Consider the following 7,803-nt stretch of genomic DNA (forward strand, 5'->3'; position numbering starts at 1 on the left):
CTTTCCAGGAAGCCCTCACAGAAGAGCAAACAATCTCCCGTCATGTATCCCAGGCATCCCTCAGAGCCTTGCCTTCACCGTGTCTGTGTCTGCCTGCCTGGCAGCACAGTTCACCTGTGTTTTATCTCAGGTACACCAGCTGAGTTTCAAAACTCCAAATTTTAGGGACCTGGAATGGTACCAACCCACACTGATCCTCTGGGTAGGATCTCACCATGCTGGTGCTGGTGCCAGTTTGTCTCAGAAGGGCAGTTGCACCGACGTGCAGGGGCTTGGAATTTAAGGTGCAGCAAAAAGCCAGTGTCCAGGTTAACTGCCCTCAGCAGGTGTCTCAGTTCCTATGTTAATGAATGTAATTGTGTCCACCAGCTCTTTTGTCCCTGGAGAGGCAGCGTTACCTCTCCCCAATGCACTCCAAGAACGGAAACTGTCTTTCCCAGTATGACCCAAGAGCTCCTCAGCCCACCCTCTCTACTCCCGGGCCTCTGCCCTCCTTCTCCATAGGAGCCCCACTACACACACTGGGCTCCATTCTGGCTCCACTTCTAAAACTTTAGTCTTCGAGCTCCACTGGTTATTAAAAACTCATGATAATCAGCCCCTCTCCTTCCTAGCCAATGGTTTTTCTTGTACAATCCCCTGCACATTGCTCTCTCACTCTCCCTCCCTCTCTCCTTCCCTCTCTCTCTCTGTCTCTCCTCTCTCTCCTCTGTCTCTAATGAGGTCTCCCTCCCCTCCACAGCATCCGTGATTCTTTTCTCCCCAAATCTTTTCTCTGCACCTCCTACCTTCCACAATGTGGCCTTTTTTTTTCTCCCTCTAGTTGTGCAATTTGTCCTCTCAGCATTCAGATTGACTTCTTGGGTGTTCATAATGATTTGAAACTTATCTAGCTGTGTTCAAGGGACAAGGCAGGCAGAGGGTCTCCCTACTACTACTCAAGAACTGCCCAGAATTATGTTGAGGGACTGAAGCTGATAGAAATTCTGGTCCATGTGGTATGATCTCATTTGATCCCTCAGTTGGCGCACTGGTGGAGTCAGTTTCTGGGGCCCCTCAGTCCCTACTAGGCTGACCCCCAGCCTTCTGCCTGCAGGTGGCAGAAGGAAGTGGGGGCAGTGAGCTGGGTGGCTACCTTCACCAGATGGCACTTCAACCTTCAATTAGATCTAGTGTCTTCTGGGCCAAAGACTAGAACTCTTTTCAGAAAAGAAGCTTCCAGTGTTTTGCTGGGGTTGGGGAGATGGTCATGATGCTATTAGATAGGTAAGGGGACATCGGGAGAACTGACTGGTATATAAATCAAACAGACTCAAGCTCCTTTCTGCCACCCAGAGGCTCTGGAGCTGTCAGTCCCACAACTTTGGGTGGGGTCTGAGTAACTGGCCGGGTGTCTCTTGCTCTCCTTGCTGGGGACTCTGGGCTCACTTTGCTCTGCGTTCCTCCTGCTGGGGTGCTGCCTTCTTCTGTTCAGTCCTTAATCACCTATCCACCCATGTTTTGGCTTCCCCAGAAGTATGGGTATTTCCTACCCTTTGGAGGTCATGCTCTTTGTGGGAATATACCTGGGAGGGGGGTGGCAAGGCTGCACTCCAGCAGACCTTGAGAGTGTGCTCCCCAACCCTGCAGTTTCACTCTCCTGAGGCTCCCAATATTTTAGAGCCCATGAAGGTTTTTATCTCCACAATATTCCCGGGACTCTTCCTAAACTGTACTAAGCCACCAGCCACCATAATCACCACAGACTGAAAAGAGTTCAAACATCCCTTTACTCAATTGTCATCATCACTGGTGTGTGTTCAAACAGGGACTAGTGAAGGGTGGGCGCTGTTTGCCACACTGAACACCCCAAAACACTCCGGTTTTCTGAAGTTTTCCTACATTGAATTGTCTTGCTAACATCTTAATTTTCTGATTTTATCCCATATGAAACCCTGCTATTTTTGTCAAATGGGAAAATTTGTAAATGAAATATGTCAAGAGTTTGCAAAACACCATAGTTTCTCTGTTGTTGGCTGGAGCAGGGGGAAAGGGAAGGGAATTGGGAGCCACAGTGGGCCTGCAGGGCAGCTGCAAAACAAGCCACTCTCCTGTCCCACTTAACCTCCCCTGCCTCGAAAAGCATTCAGCATATGCTGACACCTGAAATCCCTGCATTCCACATCCAGAGAGTTGTAAAATTAAAGTGCTTTGGGGAGATGAAGGTACATTTTATACAGTAGCTCATCAACATTTATAGACACTGAGACAAGAATGGTCTCTGACATCAGACTCTCTGGGTTCCAGTCTGGGCTCTACCACATTCAGTACTTCCTTATGGGGTTGTTAGCGGGGGATTAAATAAAACAATCTCAGCAAAGCACCTACCACAGTACGAATGTTCACAAAATCAATGTCACCTTTACAGTTAAATTAGGGATGATTCTCTAGGGAACGGACTTTGTACTAATAGAACTTTGTGGCTTCTGAGCTGGCCCTCTCTCAGAGGTAAGCCAGGTAAGGCAGCTTTTATCAGCCTTTTCCCATTCCAGCTGCTTCTGCTTCTTCTGGTTATTCCATGGCCTTCCTTCAGGGAGCTGCTTGCTCCTCCCACTTAGATGCGGCAGCTTCAGCACACACACACCCCACATATGGCGAGCTCTTGCAGAGATGTGGTATTTAATTTAAAACTAGCACATTCTGAATCATTGGTAATGTTCCCAGTGGCCCACTCAAGGGTAAAGCAATAGGGATTCTTTATTCTGGGCCCTCGTACATTTAATGGGTTTAATCGCTTGAGTGCATTTCATTTCTAATGCGCAGTGATAATATTGACCATTTATGGAGCCGGGCACTGTGTGAAGCATTTGATAAGCATCATTGCATTCGCTTATCCCATTCAGGCCTTACAAAAGTCTCTGAAGAGGCTTCTCAGCCACACTTTATTAGCTCGAGGCAACTCAGGATCAGGATAGCTGCCCAATATAATATAGCTACTGAGTTGTGGGGCAGAGATTCAACCAGACCCAAATTTATGGGGGTAGCATCAGACATTTCAAGGTCAAGGATAAAAATGGAACTAATTTCCATTCTTGTTGAAGGAGTGAGCGTAGTGAAGGAAGATAAACCATTAGTATGAGTGGTACAGTGACAGCTTAACATCTAAAGCTTAGTGGACAGAGGCAGCCAAAAAATGTGCTCAAAGTATAAGCATTAAAATCAGCACCTGGGTGCATGACAGGCACCTGGGTGGCTCGTAGTTTAAGCATCTGACTTCGGTTCAAGTCATGATCTCACGGTTCGTGAGTTTGAGCCCCGCATCGGGCTCTTTGCTGTCAGTGCAGAGCCCACTTCAGATCCTCTGCCCTCCCTCTCTCACTGCCCCTACCTCCCTCACTCTCTCTCAAAATGAGACATTAAAAAAAATCAGGCACATGAGCTTCATATTCTTGTTTTATACCCTCTTCAAACAAGCATGGTTTTCACTGCTTCACCCTATTAGACATTTGAAGGAAAAATAGAATGTAAATGTTTCTGCTTTGCTTCTTAATTAATTAAAGTCTGGGCAATTATCCTCAGTGGCTATCTGGAGACAAGTTGTGCACCTTCTGCTAGAAATATACACCACCACCTCTCAAGTAGATCTTTACAACAAAACAAAAATCTAAATCTGATCAAGCTTCTCTATTTAGCTATCAGTTTAAGAAATACAAATACATGGAAATGCAATTAACAAATTCCAGACTGTGGATATACCTGCAAGATAAACAATCTGGTTTCTTTTACAAAAAGAAAAGAAAGATAAAAAAGAAGAGAGGGAAGGGAAACCTATATATGTAAAGAGATGTAGAAATCAGATTCATGGTATGACTTTATTTGGATCTTGATACAAATAAATTGTTTTTAAAACTTGCAAGACAGTCAAAAAAATGTAAATATTGATTGGATCTTTAAAGATATTAAAGAATTATTATTGATTTTAAGTGTGATAATGCTATATGCTTAAATCAATTACAGATGAAATGTCTGGTATTTGCTTCAAAATAATCTAGGGAAGGGCCACAAGTAATATAGATGGATGAAACAGATGGTCATGAACTTATAATTGTTTATGCTTAATGATGGATACATAAAAGTTCATTATCCTAATATTTCTTTTGATGTATTTTTAAAAACTTCCTCTAATTGGGGTCTAATTGAGATTGGAACCATGGGGATACAATAATTTGGAAAAAGGTGGTGGAAAACCAGGACTCTGAAACAGAAGACTAGTGGTTGATCAAGAAGGGATAAGATAGGGAAGAGAGGAAGAGCCATGTCTCTTGGAAAGAACTGGAAGAAAAAGCAGTGTTCAGAGGAAAATGAAGAGGTATGAAGTGAACAGGATTTACTGCCCTGTGGAATGGAATTATGGTCTTTCAACCACTCTTTTTTTTTTTAATGTTTATTTATTTTGAGAGAGAGAGAAAGAAAATCCCAAGCAGGCTCCATACTGCCAGCGCAGAGCCTGATGTAGGGCTCCATCTCATGAACTGTGAGATCATCGCCTGAGCCAAAATCAGGACTTGGACGCTTAACCAACTGAGCCACCCAGGTACCACTTGTCTTTAAACCACTCTTAAGGCTATGCCATTTTCCCAAACCACTGTTTCAGTCTAATAATCTCTAATTTCAGTTGATTACTCAGGACAAGTGTCCAAACCATCATCAAAGCTCTGGACCAGAGTACATAATTTATCAAATATATAAGTGAATTTATTCATTTATCCATTCAAAGGAATGGCCTTCCCCCAAGATCCTTGCAGTATCACTTATCTATTGCTGTGTAATTAGTTACCTCAAAGTTTATGGGTTAAAATAACAATAAACATATCTGTATCCATGGGACAGAAATTCAAGATCAACTTAGCTGAGCAATTCTGGCTCAGGGCCTCTCATGAGGTTGCAGTTAGATGTTGCCTGGAGCTGGAGGAACATTTCCAAGATGGCTCACCCACTTGGCTGGCAATTTGGTGCTGTTGATGGCAGACAGCCTCAGCCTCAGTTACCATCTGTATTCATTTCCTGGATATGCCACAATCTAGGTGGCTTGAAATAATAGATTTGTTCTCTCACAGTTCTGAGGCTAGAAATCTGAAGTCAAGGTGTCTGTAGGGCCATCCTCCCTCCGAAGGGTCTAGAGGATCTGGTCCCTGCCTTTCTCCTGGCTTCTGCTCTTCCCAGCCATCCTTTGCACTCTTGGCCTGGCAGATACATCACTCCAATCTCTGCCTCTGTCTTCCATGTGTTCTACCCTGTGTGTCTGTTTCCCTGTTTTACTCCTATAAGAATACCAGTCATATTGGATCATGGGCCTGTCCTGCTCCAGTATGACATTATCTTAACTAATGACATTTGCAATGATCCTATTTCCAAATAAGGTCACATCTGGGTCTAGAAAGGACATAAATTTGTGGGGGGAGGACACTATCTAACACAGTGCACTGTCCATGTCGGCCCTCACAGAGCTGCTTGAGACTCCAAAGGAATGACAATTGGATCTCTCAGACAAGGTTCTACGTAAAAGAGCCAATGCCATTCGTTTATGGCCACACATCAGAAGTCACAGACTATCACCTCTACTGTGTTGTATTCAGTGGAGGGATTAGACTAGGGCACAAATATCAGGAGACTGGGATCACTGAGGGCCATCTTGGAGGCTGGACACATGATACACATTTCTCCATTTGACAAATACACTCATCCTCTCCCCAGGCCTCCCAAATGCTCATCCCATTACATCAGCTTCTGTTTGGTGGCTCAACACAATGACCTTCAGGTTCTTAGGAGCTCTTTTGTTGAGCTGAACAATTGTCTGAAGTTTGGCACTAGAAGCTTCTTTTATTTATTTATTTTTTTTAATTTTTTTTTTTAACGTTTATTTATTTTTGAGACAGAGAGAGAGCGAGCATGAATGGGGGAGGGTCAGAGAGAGGGAGACACAGAATCTGAAACAGGCTCCAGGCTCTGAGCTGTCAGCACAGAGCCCGACGCGGGGCTCGAACTCACGGACCGCGAGATCATGACCTGAGCCGAAGTCGGACGCTTAACCGACCGAGCCACCCAGGCGCCCCTAGAAGCTTCTTTTAAAACAAATCTTAACAAAAGATTTTGCAGCTACACTCTTGCCTTCCATTTTATATCATATTTTTTTTAATGTTCATTCATTTTTTGAGAGACAGAGCATGAGTGGGGGAGGGGCAGAGAGAGAGGGAGACACAGAATCTGAAGCAGGCTCCAGGCTCTGAGCTGTCAGCACAGAGCCAGACATGGGGCTTGAACTCACGGACCATGAGATCATGACCTGAGCCGAAGTTGGGTATTTAACCAGCTGAGCCACCCAGGCGCCCCTATATCATATGTTTTTGACAGTATCCTGAGTTTTGTCTTTGCTTGGAAGCCATTTCTTAAGTTTAATATTATTTGCCATCTGAAGGTCTGAGAATTTTCAAAACCAGCAAGTCCTGACTCTTAAGTTCAATAATTCTCTTTTAAGCTTCTTTCTCATCTCCTACATTTTGCAGGCATACATTTTGCAGGCATACCATGGAGATAGTGCAGATTCAGTTCCAGGCCCCTATAATAAAGTAGATGTCCCACTAAAGTGAGTCAAATGAGTGTTTCGATATCCCCATGCATATAAAAATTATGATTACGCTACACTGAAGTCTATTAAGTGTGCAATAACTTTATGATAAAAAAAGATATTGTACATATCTTAATTAAAAATACTTCATTCCCCCCCAAAAATGTTAACCATCATGTGAGCTTACATTAAGTCATAATCACTGATCAAAAGTCACCATAACAAATATAATAATAATGAGAAAGTTTGAAACATTCTGAGCATTACCAAAATATGACACAGAGACATGAACTGAGCAAATACTGCTGGAAAAAATTGTGCTGATAGACTTGCTTGACGTGAGACTGCCACAGATCTCCAATTTGGTTTTTCTTCTTTTTCTTCTAAAGTTTATTTATTTACTTAGAGAGAGAGCAAGTGCAAGTGGGGTAGGAACAGAGAAAAAGAGAAAGAATCCCAAGCAGGCTCTGTGCCATCAGCACAGAGCCTGATGTGGGACTCGAACCCACGAACCATGAGAGCATGACCTGAGCTGAACTTAACTCATAACCTGAGTTAAGAGTTGGACACTTAACTGACTGAACCTGAACCACTCAGACGCCCCCAGACCTTCAACTTATAAAAACTGCAATATCTGCAAATCACAATAAAGCAAGGTACAATAAAAGGAGGTATGCCTGTGTTCTAAAGACTAAGAAGAAGCCAGACAGCATCCTTAAGATTCTGCCTGGAAATCCTGTAAGTCACTCAATTCAGTAGTTACATTTTCTACTCTCTTAGAAGAGATATCATGCATGACAAGACTATTAAAAAAATTGTTGTGTCTGCTTTAGTTTTCTCTCTCTTCACACAGACACATACATCTGTTACGTCATTTGAAAGTGAGTTGTTCGTCGCTCCTTATCAGGGAAATACAAATCAAAACCACACTCAGATACCACCTCACGCCAGGCAGAGTGGCCAAAATGAAGAAATCAGGAGACTATAGATGCTGGAGAGGATGTGGAGAAACAGGAACCCTCTTGCACTGTTGGTGGGAATGCAAATTGGTGCAGTCGCTCTGGAAAGCAGTGTGGAGGTTCCTCAGAAAATTAAAAATAGACCTACCCTATGACCCAGCAATAGCACTGCTAGGAATTTATCCAAGGGATACAGGAGTACTGATGCATAGGGGCACCTGTACCCCAATGTTTATAGCA

Source organism: Panthera uncia, chromosome A2 (genome assembly GCF_023721935.1).
Source record: "Panthera uncia isolate 11264 chromosome A2, Puncia_PCG_1.0, whole genome shotgun sequence".
In the NCBI taxonomy this organism is placed as follows: domain Eukaryota; kingdom Metazoa; phylum Chordata; class Mammalia; order Carnivora; family Felidae; genus Panthera; species Panthera uncia.